Source organism: Aptenodytes patagonicus, chromosome 1, assembly GCF_965638725.1.
Source record: "Aptenodytes patagonicus chromosome 1, bAptPat1.pri.cur, whole genome shotgun sequence".
Classification (NCBI taxonomy): Eukaryota; Metazoa; Chordata; class Aves; order Sphenisciformes; family Spheniscidae; genus Aptenodytes; species Aptenodytes patagonicus.
Window position 1 is genome coordinate 182550234 of NC_134949.1, and position 21124 is coordinate 182571357.

At 36.7% G+C, this 21124-nt stretch overlaps 1 protein-coding gene across 8 annotated transcripts in view; it reads left to right on the forward strand.

The window, feature by feature from the left end:
- DACH1 (dachshund family transcription factor 1) overlaps window positions 1-21124 on the forward strand; it is a 369496-nt gene that overhangs the window by 225907 nt on the left and 122465 nt on the right. The window lies entirely within an intron of this gene.

Below are 21124 nucleotides of genomic sequence, written 5' to 3' on the forward strand. Positions count from 1 at the left end.
TCCCTTAACATGGTTCTATCCAATTCTGAAACAAAAAAGGAGATTACAGATTGTCCCACTATAATTCAACTTTTTAACAAGAATAAGTACTGGTAATGACATCTGGCATAATTAAAACAGGCAGAGTGAATTTTCCTTTGAGGAACAGTATACAGTTACTATTGCTTAAACACTTCAGAGGAAACATGAAGTTACATGGTTTTGCTTGCTTAATACACAAAGAGATTTGCAGGCAAAGAGGTTTTTTTTTCTTTCTCTTGCCTGCCTTCTCAGGCCTGTTAAATGATGCAATGTGGTGGTCTTGTTAGACAACAATAACAGAAACAAAATTTCTTTACGAAGGATTTCAAATAATCATGTAATGTCATCATTTACACAACTTTATTATTTTAAAAAGCAGTATTGAAATAATATTGAAATAAACCATTTCAGCCATATTCCAGTGCCTGTCTAGGAATTATGAGTATTGATATATGTGTATTCCAAAATTATTATATTAAGAATATTGCATTTGCTTAAAGTGTAAAATCCTGTACAAGAAAATAGTTTAACCAGGGCTCATTGCACTGAGATTTACAGAATTAAGAAGTTTGCATTTTATTTTTCTTACAGACATTCTGTGCTCACATTGCTGAAACCCTTCTATACTGTGTTGGTGAAAAGTACATGCTTATAAATTAAAACCTGTAATTTAGGTTTAATATTTTATTTGTGTATTTTTTTATGTTTACTTTAAATGTTTGGTAGCAAAAATATAGCTGCATAATATAAATAACAGCTCAGTAAAATTAATAGCCACAAATTTTAGTAACCGGTATGAATAGTGAAATTTACTTTTATCAAGTGACCCACGAAAAATCCACTCTGCACCACCTAAGTGTTAGACTTTTGATTAAGATCTTGATGTCTCTTGGGAGGAAAGAAGCTATAAATACGTGCATAACAAATGTGGTCCTTGAACTTTTCTACATCTGTGTGCATTGATACATGCCAAACATAACATACTTCAATCTATTCACCTGCAGGCTTCTGCAGGGGCTGTGAGGTTGTATAATACGCAGAGGATACATCGTATGGAGAGCTTTTGCTTGCCCAGCTCCCAGACCAGCTCTGCGAGAGGCTGTGCTTTGGCGGAGAGCAAAGTGCTGGTGGTATCTTTTGAGCTTGTCTCTCTCTGGCTACAAGAGAACAGAAGAGCCCATTGAGCCTTGGATATGCCCCTTCTGCATCCCTTGAAGTAAATCTGTCCCTGTGCATGCTCCTCATTGTACAGGTAGCGTGGACAAGGGCAGGAAAAAATTCAGCAAGGTCTTCCTTTCTTTTGTCATTTGTCAGGAATAGGAGAAACCTTTCAAACCCTCTTAACTATCTCGGCAGTCAGCGTATTTGTATAATATGTATAGAGTCCGGGGTAGGTACAGAACAGTTGCAAATCATTTGTCTGAAAATTAATGTTTTGATGCTACTGTGCTTGTAATCTGCTGCTTTCTTAAGGTTTAGGATAAAGCTTCACAGCAATGTAAAACTTAGTCAACAGGACGTTTAGATATGACAGTCCTAAGCCCAGGGTAAATGTCCAGCTGCACCCCAGAAGCACCAGGTCCCCGGCAGGGCTGGAAGCACGACCATGCCTGGGGAGGTGTCCCCCAGCGGGGGATGCTCACCTGGCCGCAGGGACACCCACCCTATTTGGGATATTACGGCACACTGCTGGAGGGAACAGGGGGCTTTTTCTTTTCTTTTCTTTAATCTAAACTGAGATGCTGAAATCATCACATATTTGTAGCAGAGATTTTTAAGAAGTATGAATATCAGGATTGGTGATGGAATTACAAGAGTTGACAACACTGTAGATGGCATAACAATTTTTTTTAGCTACCTTTAGAAATTTAACACGTTAAACAAGAAATTTATCAGGAATAGATTCTTCTGAAGTGTCAGCTACATCAGCTGGCACTTGTAGTGTACTTTTTGTGCAAGTCACACTGTAAACTGAAATGCGAAGTACATAAGGGTAGGAAATCCTTTTCCTGAGAATTGTCCAATCAGTCTTGCATTGTTTGAAATTACTATCGCCGCATACTTAACATCTTTTCATTTCATATAGGAAGATTGTGAAACTTTGAAGAAGCAGCCGTTAAATCTTTATTTTCTATTAGATAATTGTATCTATTTGACGGTTGGACTCGATGATCTTAGAGGTCTTTTCCAACCTTAATGATTCTATGATTCTATGATCTATCTGCTCGTATTTTCTTTTTGCAGTTCAATACCAAAGTGAGTCATGAGTCTTTTCTGCTAGTTAAGTGCATGTGGATATTATCAGAAACAAATGATAATATATAATAAGTTTGGTTTTATGTAAGTACTGTTTTAAATTAATTAAAGAGTAGGAAAAAAAGTCACTTAGTTACTAGTAGTTACTAGTTACTTAGTAGTATCTGCAAGTATAACCCATTCTGCAGTTTCTGTGTGTAGCAGACATCTATACTTGGAGATGAAATGGTGAATAAGAGTCTTGACTATCAAAAAGCAATTGTTGGGATCAAAGTCACAATCAGTCTATGTATTGAACATTTTGTATTTGAATAGTGACCTCAACCTTATTTGCCATAACATAGCCACGTGCAATAATAAATACCTTTGCACTTCATTTTAGTTTTAATTTTAAGTAATTGCATCCAGCAGATGCCTTGATGCACAAAAGTTTCGTATAATCCATGTAATTATAGTTTCTACCTATTCATTTATTAGTTACGTTTACAAGCAAGAAGTAGGTTTGTATTTTTTCAGAATATATGCTCAGTAAGCACTAAATCTAAGACTTATAAAAACATTATCAATATGTTCTAATTAATATTTGCTGTTTTCCTTAAGCTATTATAAGGATACTTAATGCACAGCCTAAAATTAGAGTTGACAATTGCAAATACAATCCAACCAACATAGTAATAAAATCAATACTTACATTTCCCTTGGGGCCACTATTTACTGTTTGCTGTGCCATTTCCTTAATGGAATGGCAGTTATGTTTGCAGAAACCTTGTAACTACGATTTTTATATTTTAACTAAAAGCAGCTTTCCTGAAGTAGTATGATTAAAAAAGAATCTGGAGTTGCTTTCAGAAAATTGCTGTAAACATTTTGTAGCCAGTTTTAACAAAGACTAAAAAGAAACATCTTTTCATAGTAAATGTCACTGAATTCTAAGATGAATTATTTGTAATGTCTAAACTCCTTTCAGTTGCATTGCAATAGGCATTTGCCTTAATCTTGAAATACTTCCCTGATTTGTTTTTAGTTTCATTTACTTGGTTCAAATTATTCTTAATCATTGAAAGCTCATTCTTGTGTGGAGGTCTGCAATGTTCTCAAAGAGTACAAGGGAGTCTGGCAGTTTATTTGACTTAGCAAATTAAAATAATGGAGGAAAGTATGATCTTTGAGATGAGTCATCGCAGCTGTTGCACAGATATAATTCTCGTCTTTCGACTTGATGCTTCTTTCACTGAAGTTTGTCATTATCTTTATCCGGCAGGGCAGCAAGCATTTCTGTGCCTTGCAATATAACTGTATAGTACAGAAAACATGGTATAGTTGACATTTTTAGTGCACGCAAGTGTCATATGTGTTTGCATATTCAGTATAATATTTCTCTAACGATCCCTGACAAGAGGGGTGGGCATGTGAATGAAAATCTGTGAGTTATCACGGCTTAATAATTTGTTCCTTATGGGGTTCTGCTGACCGTGCAGTGTGTTCTTGGTATAGGTAAAGTTTAGGGTAACAGGTTCTGTCATGCAACATGGCCACTTACTTTGACTCAGCTATCAAGGACTAATTATTAACTCTAATTATTAACTAATTATTTCCTTTGATCATGCGGCCATATCCTAAACTTCTGCTTTCACTGCCATTCTGCAACTATTATTTTGAATAGCATTCATATAAGCAGTTCACTTGTAGTCTGCATCACTGTCTATTTATAGTCACTGTAAGCACTTTGCATGTTAGGAACACTTGAACATCCATTCCATGTGAAATGTTGACATTTCAGGATCTGCTTTTGTTCCACTTGTGGTGATATGCCAAAATTGCAAAATATGGAATACAAAAGAATTTTTTAAATACGTTCATTTGAAAGCACTGGAATTAGAAAAGCTTTGTTATAGTCATGTGGAAAGTATGCAAATATTGAAAACTGTGTAATATATACCTAATAATTCTATAAATGCATAATATAAGACAAGATATAAATCAAAATATGCTGATTGAACTGAAGAAATACTAGAACAAAGTGGAAGTTCAGGACAAGGTACTTCAGTTCTGAATGTTTTTATAACTTTTACGTTACAAATGTTACTTAAATTGCAATGTTCCTAATAACTTTTCTGTTAGGATACTTTTAAAAATTATGTTGGATCTTGTCTTTTACTTGTATATATAAGAATATGCATATATGTATACATAGTACAGTTTATGTATGGGCTGTGTCTTCAGTAATCACTGCTATAGCTTGGTAAAATTTTAAGCTGAAATTTTTATCTAAAATATCTTTCTTTCATGTCTGCCCTCAGTCCATTATTCATCGTTCTAGTTTTCAACAGCAGCAATGATTCAGCTTCCACAGAGAACAAGTTGGGAAAGAAATAGGAATATCTTTCAGTATTCAAATATTTTCATTTGGTTTAATGGTTCTAAGCTTTGGAGGAAGGAGTTAAAATTTGTCATTAAAATGACATTAGAATACCTGGTTCCGATCACTTGCAAATCAGTCTGAGTCTGGCTAAGACAGACATTTCTGCAATTGTGTTTCATACTCCCATTAGACTTCTTTAGAAACTTACTGCTCTCTTGCAGCTGCGCTGGTATGGTCCAGACACGCAGGTCTCCACGGTTCTGCTAAACCTGCTCGCCAGCAGTTTTGCAAGAAAAGAACATTATTTTGGAACTTATAACTTTTGTTGTCGAAATTATATTGGTACTAGCATTTTCAGCACGTCATGGCTGTTACCACAGAAGACAGTCTCGCAGTTTGTTTTTTGGATTTGGCAGGTGTAATTCCCTGCACCTTACTAATATAATGCTTTATAACATCCTTCAAGGATACTGTGTTTCTTGACAAACTCACGAGATTGCCCAGAATAGGTTACTTAGACCAATCTGACTTCCACACATATCAGTGAAAAAATTCATGTAGATCTAGATTAATCCCATCATCAGAAAACAAACAAACAAACCCCACATACTTTAAAGTTTGTCCCAATACGGTTTAATTCCTTGAGTCTTAGAATTTATTTTATGCAAACCCACGGTACTTAGTGGCATCAGCAAACTTTGTTTTCATTAATATTTGGCCAAAGTAATTGTGTGAACAGAATCCTAGACGCATTCAAGGAAACATATTTTGAAACAGGATATTGAAAATAAAGTCCATAGGACAACAAAAGTGAGTTTACATGCTGATGTCAGCATTTGTGTGCTGTGATAAAGCCAAGCTCTTTTCGTGATAAAGATAAATTCATATCCAAATCTTTAATAAAAAACAAAACTGATGTTAGCTTTTCACATTAAAGTCAGAAGCGTCTTTGTAACTCTTCCCAAAGACTCGATTGTTAGGAACAAAAGTTATGTCCTGTTAAGAAAAAAAAATTAATCACTCAAGTTATTACTCAGGGTGTACTGTGTATTCCAGGCTCAAGCTTTATACTGAAACCTTTGAAGAGGCTGCCCATACCTACCAAATGTTGTAATTGATACAGAATCACTGCTATACAACAGCTGCAATAACAAGGTGCTGCTGCCTTTACTTTAATCTACCTCCCTTTCTGCCAGTTTATTATGTTTTGAATTTATTCTTTTGTAGATCTGTGAGCTATCTTTCTTATGGAAATTAATCTTTTTAAAAGATTTGTACTCTCATTTTCAAACACTAATACATTCATTCAAGTATCCCATTATTCAGAACCAGCTGGCTTTTTATCTAGTGATATTTACTTCAAAAAGCCAAGTTAAATGGTATCATAGATTAATTCTCAGGGCACAGGAAAGCTTTTTTAGAGAAAAAGAGATTTGGTAATTACTTAGAATATCGCAATAAAATCACAGAACATGTCAAAAATGCGTTATATAATCTGTCATAATACGAAACAAAAAAAAGTTAATTCACTGAATTGAACATAGTATGTGGCATCAGTATATGATTTTTAAGTAGAACATTATGTAAGGATAAAACTTTGCTGTGATTTATAATAAGCTATGTCATGATTTTTAGTTATGTATTTTTTCATTGCAGAAAGCACTGAAACTTCAAAAAGGGCATTATCCACTGAAATTTCTTACATAAATCAAACTGGAAATAAGACACATTTTACAATTCAATTTAAGATCCCACAGAGACAATAATGTTGCAAGCTGTGCATTTTGCAGAGTAATATAGTAATGTCTAGTTTGCATTTTTGAAAAACCGAATTAATCACACTTTATTGAATATGTTGAAGCAAACCTAAAATTCATCTATTATTAAAAAACTTGTGCAACAAACACAAACTATATTTTATACATAAAGGACAAACTCATTTATTCATTAGGTTAAAACACTTGGAGTTTGCATTTTGTAGCTATGAAAGAAATGACATTTACTATCTGTTCTCCTTTTTTAAATTTTTCAAAGCATTATGTTCGGAGTAATCTGCTTGAAAAATTGTACTAATACTTTAACACAGTATCAATCCTGAAGGCGGCACAGAAATACCTGTGGAAACTAAAGGTAGTCTTGATTTTTAAATTTCCTTTTTTAGTGAATGACTTAACAGGACAAATACTCTGTTATCATATATCTCATATTCAAGTAACATTTTATCCCTTGATAGATTAACCACAAGATAATAAAGTTTTTAGCCAATTTTTAGCATTTGTACATCCCTTGAGCTAACATGCCTCGGCACTACTTTGAATTAGAACTTGTATCTTTGTACTCAGCTGTGCTCAGACTGGTACATCAAAGGAACCGGAATGAAATTTGGGCCGTAGTCAAGTCTCATTGACTTAAATGGAAACTGGATTTCAGTCTCAATCTTTTAAAGGGAAAGATACTTAAAAATGATTTGTAGATGTTTTCCTGTTACGGAGTATAATTGTGGAATTATGTATTCCACATCTTGCAGGACATGTAAGCTGTATGCCAAATTTGTATGCCAAATGTCAGGTAGTACTACTTATAATTCCATTTCTAGGAATACCACTCAAGTTATTCTGGCCTTTAGGCCAAATTTGATTTCTAGGATTTGATTTCTAGGATTATTGTTGCCTGTTAATGATTTCTCTGTATATTTATGTCTTGGTGATTTAAAGTGAGAAATGCAGCTTTTACTATAAACCAGTAGTCATTACATTTATTTTTGTCAGAAATCTATATTGACTATATACTAGACAGATTGTTTGCAAAAGCAAAGCTTTTGAAAAAATGTTCCAGTTCATTTTAAAGAGACAGAAATCTTAAATCAGAATAAAAAAGTTTTTAGAATTAGAAAAGCAGACACAATTTTTGTATAATTTTTCCTTGAGCATCAGGAAAAATTCTGGCTCTTGTCTAAAATTTCAGTTCAAGGTCTATGCCTAAAGATTTTTCAATCTAAAATTAACATTGTTGCTTTTCTTTACTTAAGCAGCATGTATTACAAAGATCAGTTCACTTATATTTTCTTATAAGAGTAATAACAAGTTTGACAACACATTATGCACAATTTTTTCTCTTTGCACATGCATATTAATTGTGTCTGACAGAGGAAGAGACCTCTTAGGCCCTGTTGAGAAGCACTTAAAAGACATTCATGAGAGCATTCTCAGATGAGTTTCGTATACAAGAAAATGACATAGTTTTACAGTCCAATACTCCGGAAGAATCTGCTGTGGCTTGTCTTTATGCTGTGATGGACAAAGTGGAGGTTGGGTTATGCTGAAGGTGGACAGATATAGTGGTTACGATGACCTGACATTTTTGATTTATTAGTGATAATCCCAGAATACCAGTCCCAGATAGCAGACTGTCCCAGCAACCCTTAAAATATATTTGGGACTCTGCTTTGTCTGATTGTGTCTTGATAAAAATCAAGGTGCAGACCTGGAAACCTATTCTCAGTACTGTAACAGGGACATGAAATAACATGCTCCTCTGCTCTTGAGCGGACAGCATCATGGTTCCTTGCATTACACCAAGAAAACACTCATGGTAGAAGCTAATGGTTTTCAGAATTCCCCATTCAACAACATGCCTAGCACTGAGCATTAAAGAAAACACTGACAAAGATTGACTTCTAGATCCACCTCATCTGATATGAGGTAGCTAAAAATTAGCAGTGCAGACTTCTCTGTAGTCCATAATGTTCTATAATGATGGGTTGTATGCAATAAAACACACTGCCAGCTCCAATGTGGCAGAACAATTTGAAGCAACTTTCAGGTGCCTGGCCACCGTAATGGAATCCAGACAACCAAGTGAAGTGTTTTCATGTGGTTTTGAGAAACTTAGGATCAATGATGGTACAAATACCTGGTACTGAGCTGGACAACGTAAAATGCTAATGCATGGTAACATCTCCTTGTTTGTAGGGCTTAAGTCTGAGAGACTTAAGTCTGATAGACTTAACACGGAGAAACATCTTTATCCATTTGGTGTGCAGAGGACTGAACGCAAGCTGCTGAGAAGGCATCTAGCCCACCTTTTTAGGTATACACTAGTCAAGAAACTTGTCCAGAAAGCAAGAGACCTGGGAACAGAGGTTACCTCTGTCAACATTGTACCCACAATTCTGACCTGAAGAATATTATTACTAATTGAGTTAAGGCAGGGTGAAGAAAAAGCACTTTCTTGTCTATGTATGTACCTATTGTCTCTCCTGTTATGTACCGCCCCTCATCTCTGACCAGCTGAATTACTGGTCATGCAGAAAAAGATTGATGGAGCTAGGAAACAGAATAAGACGTGCTTATGTCTTTTCCTGACCACCAAAGGAGTCTACCATCCCGATTTTTACTAGGTGAGATGGATCTGGATGTAAATCCCTTGCTAGGAATTTTGTCTAAGACACAGCTTAGACATACTGTTTAAAGTACAAGTAAAAGGTGCATGTGTTCTGCATAAATTGGTTTGATATAAGATACTAGATTGACTAGAATGACTATAAATTCATGTGGGGTTGGTAAAGTTCAGAGTACTAAATCTTGGTATAATAGCTTAGGAGAACTTTCTTGTCCTAGAACTATTACAGAAAAAAAAAAAGAGGCAACTCTAAAGCCAATATTGAATAAATTATTGTAACATGCTATCATTTAATGACAATAGGCTTTTGTGTGAAACACTGGCTTGGCTCCTTTGTCTCTTCCGCAGTAGGTGAAAATTTTTGCCACTAGAGATGGCTGTTGGTAACAGTGGTCCAGACTTCTTCAGAAGTAAAGAAAATTAAATATTTTGTTTTAAATAGCTTAAAGACAGTGCTGTCTTTCCATTTTAAAAGTGAAACAAAAATACCATAATTAATTAGAAAGCAGTTACCCCCCCGCAAATAACAAAAATCCAAGAAAATATTTAAGAAATTTACTGTTTAAGTTGTATCACTCATATTCCTACCCCCTTAATCCAATTTCTTACTTTTGGCTGCCTTTGCGTTAGGATTTTACCTTTGATTGTTTTGTAAGACTCCAGTCAGAAAAACAGCAACAGTTGTAAATGGGGTAGGGTATCAATATGTAAATAATAGGAAAATACATAGTATATATAATAATATCATATAAAATATAATAGTTGGTAAATTAAATCTCAAAGAGAAAATTATCCTTTTTGCATAAACAGCAGCAATTGTGAGGAGCAATTGTAACAGATACGCATTTATATATAGATCTTCCTTACTGGGTGAAGTTCCTTGTAGTCTGTGTATACATACTGTTTCTTACAGTATTTTCACACTGTAAGCCCTTTGGGGCCAGGACTGTCCACCTGCTCTAAGCATCACCTATTATTACTACTACTGTTACTACTAGTCATAGCAGTTGTCATTTTTGTCATCATCATCCTGAGAAAACAATAAATAATGTGCAGGAACAGTTTCAGCAGTCCAGAAACAAGACTCGGGATCCATGAACTCTTAGATAAGATTTCCTTCTTTAAGTAACAGAATGGCATGGTCATCTGTCTTGGGACATGGAAATCCAGGGAAAAAACTTAAAGGCTTAAGTGCACAATGAAGTTACTGTAGCATAATGAAGTGCTGGATAACAGCTGAGCTGTAGTAATGATTCTTAGTCTGCGGTGAACACAAGATAATATATGTGTTAAACCTTAATGAAGGAAGCATGATTCACAGTATGATTTTGTTTGCTAGGCTGAGCATACTGGATTTCGAGCTAGTTGACATATATGCTCCGTATACAAATCCAAGTGTATGAAAAAAGAATATTTTTTTTAGTAAATATCTAGCTGACAATTTGTTGTATCATTTATGTATGTGTGGTTTGTGTGTGTGTGTGACGTGTAGAGATGTACACACAGATACATACATATGTGTTCAAATAACACTGAAGTTGTGAAGTTGTGTATCTAAAAGCTAGGAAAAGGGCATTTAAAATTAGTAGTAGTAGTAATAATAATAATTATCATCATCACTGGATTCCTTTGAGGTGTGAGACTATTACACGCTGCAAATTTACAAAAAGACTATGTAAGAGCTAAAAATTACAGCCTATATCAGAATGGTCATGAGAGAGCTAAATCTGAGCTGTATAGACAACTTGAGAGTAAGCACCTTCTTCCCAAAGGAGGAGGTGATTGCTCCTATGAGCCTCGGAGCTCGTGCAGTCTACTGGCTTTCCTGCAGCAGTTTTCTAGTGTAGAAGAGGCACGGCATTGATTAGGAAACCTCTGTTCCTGGGGCAAGGTGTGTCCAGCCCCACACTGCACATCAAGCCAAGATCTGGGCAAACACAAATCTCCTTTTCCCTGAACGGGAAAGACAGCCATGTGCTCCAGAGAGCATCTGAAACTTGTTGCAGCTGGTGGGGTTTCATGCAGCCAACTTGTGGTTGTTTTCCCAGAGAGCATAGGGATGTAACTGCTACGAGACCTTGCTATAAAATTTGCTTAAGACCGGATATTAATCTGTTTATTTATAAGGACTGATTTTTTGGTAATTTAGCATTGTTTTCTAAGAAAATGACTAAAAAAATCAATGAGTAAATATCTGAAGAATAATGTTTAAGAAAGTATTCTGTGTGCAACCTTTTAGAGGCTATGTACTGTTATGAGTTTGTGCAGCATTTGTGCTGGAAATTGAAATATTCCTGTTTAGTTCAGCATTTTTTTTTTTTAAATCATCAATAAACACGGTTACCTGCAATATGTCAACCTCCCTGCTTTGCATTTTCATCCCTGGTGCATCTTCTTCTGAACAGACTGAACATGAGTTTACAGAGGTCTGCTCACTTTTAATTTCAATGCTTCAAGTCCAATGTATCTTGCATGTCTTATTTTTCTGTATTGTAACACAGCTGAAACAGGTGGGGCAAAGTGTTGTCAAACTAGTGGTGTGTATCTTTGTGGTTACAGAAGACAGTGGGAACTTGGGTTTCTCACTTTATGCTCTTTATCTATGCATACTTTTTGCACTTAAGTATATTTACTGAGGATTTTCTACTAATTTTTTGTTAGTTTATTATATTGCAGGACTGTCAGCTGTACTTAGGTATCCTGAAAATCTGCAAAAATTTTCTTTTTGAGTTAAAGGGACACTAATTACATTATTATTTTTTAAAACTTTTTGGATCATTCTAGATAATTCTTCAGTAAAGAAAAAGAACAGGAGGAAGACAAGTTACTAAATAGATATATGGTGTATTGCTTTGATTTGCTTTTTTTGGTTTTGAGCACTGCTAATTTAGAATTAGATGCTGTAAAACTCAGACTAGAGGTAGCAGGGGTCAGAAATCATGGTCCACACCGACTGAGGACTTGCCTACATCAGACCAATGTAGATGTTATGCACAAACTCCCATCCAAATTCATATTTTCTGCAAAGCTTAGGCGCTTGCCCATAGGCCTGAATCACAACGCTGTCACTCAAGAAGCTTAAACCTGCATCTTTCTCCTTGGACAAGTTTCTGGACCGGTCTGTTTTAGTTTCCACTGTACTAAAATGAAGCCTATTATACTGAGCCTATTATACTGATTATACAGAGAAAAAAATTGAATGAGGATAACTTCTTTCTTTATAAAGAAAGATATATCTTCTTTCTTTATTGGATGCGGGGGGGAACATTGTCACTGAGGATGAGGAAAAGGCTGAGGTACTCAATGCCTTCTTTGCCTCAGTCTTTAACAGGCAGACCAGTTATCCTCAGGGTACTCGGCCCCCCGAGCTGGAAGACGGGGACGGCGAGCAGGATGAACCCCCCGTAATCCAAGAGGAAGCAGTCAATGACCTGCTACGCCACCTGGACACTCACAAGTCTATGGGGCCGGATGGGATCCACCCGAGAGTGCTGAGGGAGCTGGTGGAGGTGCTCGCCAAGCCGCTCTCCATCATTTATCAGCAGTCCTGGTTAACGGGGGAGGTCCCGGACGACTGGAGGCTTGCCAATGTGACGCCCATCCACAAGAAGGGCCGGAAGGAGGATCCGGGGAACTACAGGCCTGTCAGCCTGACCTCGGTGCCGGGGAAGATTATGGAGCGGTTCATCTTGAGGGCGCTCACAAGGCATGAGCGGGACAACCAGGGGATCCGGCCTAGCCAGCACGGATTCATGAAAGGCAGGTCCTGCTTGACCAACCTGATCTCCTTCTATGACCAGGTGACCCGCCTAGTGGATGAGGGAAAGGCTGTGGATGTGGTCTACCTGGACTTCAGCAAGGCCTTTGACACCGTCTCCCACAGCATTCTCCTAGAGAAGCTGGCGGCTCACGGCTTAGACAGGTGTACTCTGCGCTGGGTCAAAAACTGGCTGGACGGCCGGGCCCAGAGAGTTGTGGTGAATGGAGTTACATCCAGTTGGTGGCTGGTCACGAGCGGTGTTCCCCAGGGCTCAGTACTGGGGCCGGTCTTGTTTAATATCTTTATCGATGATCTGGATGAGGGGATTGAGTGCACCCTCAGTAAGTTTGCAGACGACACCAAGTTGGGCGGGAGTGTTGATCTGCTCGAGGGTAGGAAGGCTCTGCAGAGGGACCTGGACAGGCTGGATCGATGGGCCGAGGCCAACTGGATGAGATTCAACAAGGCCAAGTGCCGGGTCCTGCACTTTGGCCACAACAACCCCATGCAGCGCTACAGGCTTGGGGAAGAGTGGCTGGAAAGCTGCCTGTCAGAAAAGGACCTGGGGGTGTTGGTCGACAGCCGGCTGAACATGAGCCGGCAGTGTGCCCAGGCGGCCAAGAAGGCCAATGGCATCCTGGCCTGGATCAGAAATCGTGTGGCCAGCAGGAGTAGGGAAGTGATGGTGCCCCTGTACTCGGCACTGGTGAGGCCGCACCTCGAATCCTGTGTTTAGTTTTGGGCCCCTCACTACAAGAAGGACATTGAGGTGCTGGAGCGTGTCCAGAGAAGGGCAACGAGGCTGGTGAGGGGTCTGGAGACCAAGTCTTCTGAGGAGCGGCTGAGGGAACTGGGGTTGTTTAGCCTGGAGAAAAGGAGGCTGAGGGGAGACCTCATCGCTCTCTACAACTACCTGAAAGGAGGTTGTAGCGAGGTGGGTGTTGGTCTCTTTTCCTAAGTAACTGGCGCTAGGACGAGAGGAAATGGCCTCCAGTTGCGGCAGGGGAGGTTTAGATTGGACGTGAGGAAAAATGTCTTTCCTGAAAGAGTGGTGAAACATTGGAACAGGCTGCCCAGGGAAGTGGTGGAGTCCCCATCCCTGGAGGTTTTTAAAAGACGTGTAGATGAGGCGCTTAGGGACATGGTTTAGTGGGCATGGTGGTGTTGGGTTGACGGTTGGACTCGATGATCTTAGAGGTCTTTTCTAACCTTAATGATTCTATGATTCTATGATTCTATGAAACTGAAGCAACAGGAGATCTTATGCTAAAATAACTTAAATCCATATTTCCCAGAAAATGTTCTAAACACAAAGTTATATACTACTCAGTCAAGAATATTCTGTCTCACCTTTTCCTTAAGTATACAGAAAATATTCATATACACAATTACATACAATGAGAATATATAGTAATATATTAATTATCTATTACATGGGATTTTTTTTATAAATAAGCACATGCAGCTATAATCGAGATGTTCACTTAAGAATTTCTAATGTTTATCATGTTGAAAGAGAGAGAAAGAAAATGTAGTTTTTTGCTGATTTTGGTTGGCTTCTGATAGCTCATTAGTCTTCATATTATGAAAACTCTACATCAAGGGACTAGCTCTACTTCTAGCTTTCTGCTCTGAAGTTAACATATTTGCCCAGGTGTACCTGACAGTAAAATGTTGTCCAGTTATTATTTTCCTGAATACAGTGCGTACAACTGCACCTAATTTTTTATTTCTTGATGATGTCACAGTTTTACATTTAGATGTCTATATTGCACTCTTATCATATATCCGTAAAAATAAACTGTATATTATCTATGAAATGAGGCCAAGTTAGGTATTTGTGAAAGGAGACAAATGGAAAATCTATTTTTAGGTAAATGTCACACAGCCTGTAACTGAGTTGCTGAGCTTTCACTTGTGTTGAACAGTTTCATTATTCATTAAATTCAATTTTAAAAAAGCTTTTTCTGTGTTAATCTTTTTGGTGAAATAATGAAGGATTAGTATACAATATAACATATATATTCCATGGGATTCATTGTCACTGTAAAAAAAATTCTTTCACTTATTAGTTTATATAAATTCAGTATTTTCTGATTCATGATTAAGCATATACTCTGATTTTCAGCATCTAAAATTCCATCTTATTTCCTGGAATTAGCAGTTCATACTGCAGTTTTTATTTATCAGAACATACATACAGAAAGGGTGAGTAAGGTGGGTACAAATCTGGCTTACAGTGCAAAGTGCAGTTACCATTTCTCTGCCATTGCCAAGAAAAACCTATGCAATAAAATTAAGACAGTGAGTGAAGCAGTCGACATGATCAAGGTTAAAACCTGTTTTCCAGATTGCTACTGTTATCTGCAAAGAAGAAACCGTATGTGATTTCAAAGGTTCTCTTGGCTTCTGCTTTATATATTTCTTTGAGAAAATGTTTATCAAAGAATATTCCTTTTTTTTTTTTTTTTGGCAGAATTTGCTGCTATACCTATTTATGCTCCATCGTGATAATAGCAGAACTACAAATACCAGACCCATAAGCCCACTATGTTAGAGAAAATTATAAAAACTTACAATTATCAGGCCACATTGCTCATGGTCTATTTAAGAGCATAAGCATGATTATATAACCATAAAATAACAAGGCAAGGCTTTGTGAGGGGGGGAAAAAAATTAAAAAATCCTTATCTAGAGCAGAATACAGTGTTCCAGAGAAGTCTTGGATAACTTACTATTTTCCTATGTCATAGTACTTGCTCTCCTGATCATTTTGTGATCTTAAAAGAGGTACTAATACTTTTTTTTTCCAAAGTGTCAATGATATGAGACAGATACTGTTTACATATGGCAAAGGTCTTCTTGTTTTTAATGATACAGCAGTAACATAGAGGTCTTACAAAAGTGCCTTTATCTATAGATGTCTGTCCTTTATACAGTCTCACAACACTAATATATTGCAGGTAAATACTACAGCTGATTTCAGGAGACTGAATTATACAAAAATGGAATCACAAATTCATAGCAATTCAAAGTCTAAAGCAGCAGGATTTGATTTGGACAGTTCTATGAAGAGGTTTCCTCACTGTCAGGATGCTAAGTTTACCAACTTTTAGCATGCTGATTATGCATATTTTCCAGTGGACATAAATAGCCTAGATAGTGAATAGTCCACTTCAGAAAAATGAGCCAACACAGCTGATACTGATGCTTTGTTTGGTAATTGTTGCTGAGATACAAATTGTTTCAGCAAACAGAAGATAACAGCAAGATTAGGGGACTGAAAGAAGATCAGTAGTACACAAAAAGAAAAAAAAAGTAGTGGTTTGAGTCATTAGTAGAAGCTCAGGCTCTCTTTTGTGTTTTTGCCATGTGATATTGCTTGTGTATGTAATAGTACCTGAAACCATTCCTGAGCCAGGATGGGATTCACTTGCCTAAAGACAGGCTTGAAGTGTTCCCTGGGATGCTGTAAAATATCAAAGTTTTCCACATGAAAGGAAGGGGAAGACCTGAGGGCCTGGCAGATAGCTTAATTTTAATTTCTAAAATCCACCTATAATTAAGAAAGGTTTGGTTTAGTTGCCTGGGCATAGGTATGTACTACTATCTTAGATGCCCTCGAGTATCCTGCCTGATCTACATCTCCAGATAGCCATGGGGTCTCCTGCAGGTGCTGTGTTGTCCTCACCGACCCTATAAGACATGTCTCAAATTATTTTGGCCATCTGAGGTGGTGTGTGTTTAGGCAATTGAGCTGGGTTTGGACTGTAGTCCCTGGAAGCGGGAGATTCAGAAAAGATAGGTCTGTCCCCACAGAGGGAGCTCAACAGTTCTCCAGAGCCTGTTGGCTAGATCCCTGTTGACTATCACAGGAACTGAACTGCTCAACTCACATTACAGGAACCTAAATTTAGGCAAGCCGAATCCTAATGGAGACAGAATGAGAAAGGAAAAGGAGTAAGCAAATAAGAGATGTGATTGTAAAAATGAATCTGGTACGTTTAGATCAGAGTTTGTTTGCGAGGCTGACATTGTACAGTCTAGTTTTCTACTTCATTTTCTTTTTCTTGGCTGCATTACCTTCCAGTCCAGAATTGTTTTCATTTATTATTACCATCCTTAGCTACCTAATTGTGCTACTAATGAATACAAATAATCCATGCATCAGGCTTTTACAGACCCACTTCAGTGTACAAATAATTGTTTGTTGTGTAACTGCTGATTATGGGAGAAGCTAACTCACATTATGGAAAATATGTGCTGAAATGTTGGTGATGGGGAAAACACTGAATTCTGTAGTCCGCCTTTTAAATTATGAAAATGTATTGTCATTTTTGTTCCATCGGGTTGTCTGTGATGAGTAAATGTGAGACAATCTGAGCTCAGTTTTTAAGCACAGGTACTTACATTTGGAACTTCAATTTCAAATTTTTGAGTGCTTGTATTAGCACTATAGCACATGAAATACGTAGTTGGCTACCAAATTGCCAATTCAAGTGCACATGTATGGGGTCTGAGCACTCAACATTAAGCATCTGCATTTCAAAATTGGATCCCTTGTGCTTGAAAGCCTTGAAAATGCTACTCTATGGTCAGCCTAGTGCAGCATCAATTGAAATGCAGTTTGAATGCAATGTAGAGCTTCCAATTGCTGCTTCAGAAAGTGTTATGCTGAATCTGGAACACTTTGCATAATTTAATTAATTATGCCACTAAAAACTGATTTTCTCTCAATTTAAAGCAAACAGCTTTTATGAGGGTAAACTGCAGCACCCAGGGATATCAGGTGTCCAAGCTTTTAATCCTATTACAAAGACTTGACAACCACTGATGGAAACTGGAAAAACATAAGCCTCCAGCAGGGCAACAAGTGAAGAGGAAGAAGGCAACAGATTTTTAATACTCTTTGAAACCACTGTACACATTAAATCAAAATCAAATGTAAAAAGTGACAGAACTGGTAGCTTGCATTTAGTTGTGCAGACGGTGAGTAGTGTCTAAGGAATAACACTTATTTCTCTTTGACATTAATGAAAATAACTGTTTCCTCTAAGAGGAAAATTGTTCCGCTTAACTAACGTAAGAAAAACACAGCAAATGGCCAAGACTATTTGTATCTGTGTCTGTCCACTTAAAGTGTTCAGGAGTGCAACAGCCTGTAGTTTGAAAGTGGTTTCTAATGTTACGGATCGGATTCTGTCTATGAATCATTTTCCTTGTAAACAAGTCTTGACAGACGATGCCAGACTACAAGTATAAAAGAATCTGTCACTAAATAAACACTAGCCTCGATACTTCGCTTTCTGAAGCTTGTCCTCTCTCTTCCAATTTATTATTGGGTTTGGTATCACTCTAAAACAATAGACACTGTAATTTTGAGGCAGAAGGGAGTACTGTTGTAGAAAAGCTCTAATTTCTGAGCCACAGAAGCAGTGCCATCATTGGCAATCTATGACTGACCGTGCAAAATTCTGTGACCAGGTTAGGAAGGATCACAGCAGAATTGACTCCATCTCTGTATCAAACACCAGCATGTAACATGAAATTAACTGTACTGTAGAAGATCTTGCTAATAAATAGGGAAAATATCTTATTACTGGGAATTCACCAGTCCTATAAAATGCAAAAATATTCCTTGCTTATAATATTAACAAAAATTCATATAATTACAATAATATATATTTATTTATGTATTCCTATATATATATATGACATATGGATGTCATCACGTTTTGATAGGAAAGTACAAAACAATGAGCTTAAAGGATTTGTAAAATGGTGACCTTGTTAAGAATACTATAACTTTACATGTAAATTAGAGAATTTTGCTCCAAGTCTGAAATACATTTTACAAACATAGCCTTTTCTATCTCTGTTTTTTATAAAGAACAAAAAATACATGTCCAAAAAAGAATTTTCAGTGGATGGTGAAGACAGGAGAGTTTGTAGCTACAAAAACAAGGCATTCTGGCCCAGATTCATCTTACTTAAGCCATCTAAGCCTAAGCCATTTGTAAAATCTTCTTCTGCAGTTACTGTACAGATGAAGGCATGCCCAGAGGCCATTCATTCCATTTGTCTTTTGCGGTCTTTCCCTCTTCGTTTCATTTGGGCATCACATGATCACCAGGCAGTGCCAACTTCATCTCAATCGCAGTGCAATCACACTTATGCTGAGCTAGCCAGCGTAGAGGGACTTTGCTGCCTTCACATTAGCCACAGCAGGACAGGCAGTACCACATCCACAATGAAACTAGAGCAAGATGGACAAGCAGTACGTGCTCCACTGCATGATCTGCCAGAACAAAGTTCTCTCCAACTTTTCTGAACAGATGCAAAAATTAAGATTGGGCTCCTTCCTGCTTAGGACTTGACATTGTGTAGTCAGATTTTCGGTGGTTGTTTTTTAATGAAGCCCTAAGTACCATAAAAACAGCTTTACTATTTTAGGGACACATGCCCTAAGATGGGATGAATTACCATTTGGAACTACCTGTTTTCCTCTGTTGAATCTGCATCAACATCTACATTTTGGCTAAAATTAAATGAGATGAACTCACTTTTTGTATTTAACTCTCACTTCCAGGGTCATATTTTTTAATGGAAGAATATTCAAAATAAGTGAAATGTATATGTCACAGTGGCAAAAAGCAGAAAATTGGAGAAAAGAAAATTAGAAGGAAAAAAAATATTTTTCCAGCTAAGATTTAGCTCCTTCAATTACGTATGTGTTTGAAAGCAGGTTCGTGGGTTTTTAAGTCTCTGAGTTCTCAAAATACAAGAAAACATGTTCACTTATCAGAGGTGATAAGATTCAAATCATGTATTAACCAGCTCAACTATGTACACTGCATAAAGGTTACGACAATTTCTTGTAAAATAATAAAAGTATCTCATATAATTGATTCTTTTCATTGTTTCATAAAATTGCTTTGTTTGATTGCGGGAGAGTTTGAGCTGAATTTTCATTACCTACTTCTGAACAATTTACATTGGGATTGAGACAGTATTGAGGTAATGACTTAGAATTTATATTGAGCCTAAACTGTCTTCATGAAGTAACTAGGGAAAGAAAATCATGGCAATAATGGAGTATTTTTCATTATAAACTATGTTGTACAGCTTTTACAATCAGGTTTTTAATAGATCTAGAGAAATTAAATTGGAATTCTACCAACTTTTGTGCTTTTGTCATCCCATGAAAATGATGTTAAAAATTGTCAAGACTAATGTGCTAATCTTGTTTCTACTGAAGTAAGGAGGAGGTGGTATTAGTCCTGTTGTTTTTTAGGCCCCGTTGTTCATTAAGTAGTAAGATGTATATAGAAAAACATTCAGAAATATGCATTTCGCTGTAATCCCTAATGCTAAATAGAAATTGAGTATAGATTAAATAGGTCTTAGCTGATGTTACCCTAAAGTCCTTATTAAGAAAAAATCCCATGAAAACAGTAGAAACTTTCAAAGTCAGGAGGGTGAAATTGTGCTCTATATGAAAAAGGAAGCAATCGTATTGCTGATGCGTATATTGATACAGCTGAGAATGCATGCATATATACATATTTGTTAATCTATTTAAACAGTGTTTATTGATCGTATATGGTGAATAAACTCACACAATGAGTGTATAGATTACTTTGTATGCGTAAACATACATATACTCAATCTCAGCATTATACATAAATATGCACCATGAATAATGTAAGTCACCAGATTGGAAGATTTTAAACTTTTCATTATATATAAATGTACAAGTTAATAATGTTATATGAATTTTTAGTATTGTCCTTTAATTGTATCCTTCTGTTCAATTCTGTGGGTATTTTTTATGAGGAGGTCTGCAATAGTGAAAAAGGGTATTTCTCAAATATATGAATTACTGCTCATCTCAACACTTACTTGTCCGCATTCTTCCTTGTTGTTAGTCTGTTCCACTAGCAGAAGACTGCAGGAATCGATTAATAATCCCTTATATTTTAATTAATAATATGAAATAAAAATTGAATATACAAAATAGGATTGTCAGCCAAGCAAAAATACATGCATGTTGGTGCCCTCAATAAACTAAATTTTTAGTTACTTCCTATAATTTTTATTTATTCACAAATACAAGAAGAAATATGAATGTAGTTTAAATTTTAATTGGCATAACAGGCAATATTCTTTTTTTAGACATTTTGCAGGCAAAAATATTCTCTCATGTATAAAACAAATGCCATATGTAGTTTTACTTGCTAAGAATGGCAAAAGTATGTGTAAAATATACATCAAACACAAACTTCATGTGAATGAGCACAACTATAATACTTTTAGGTTTGTGT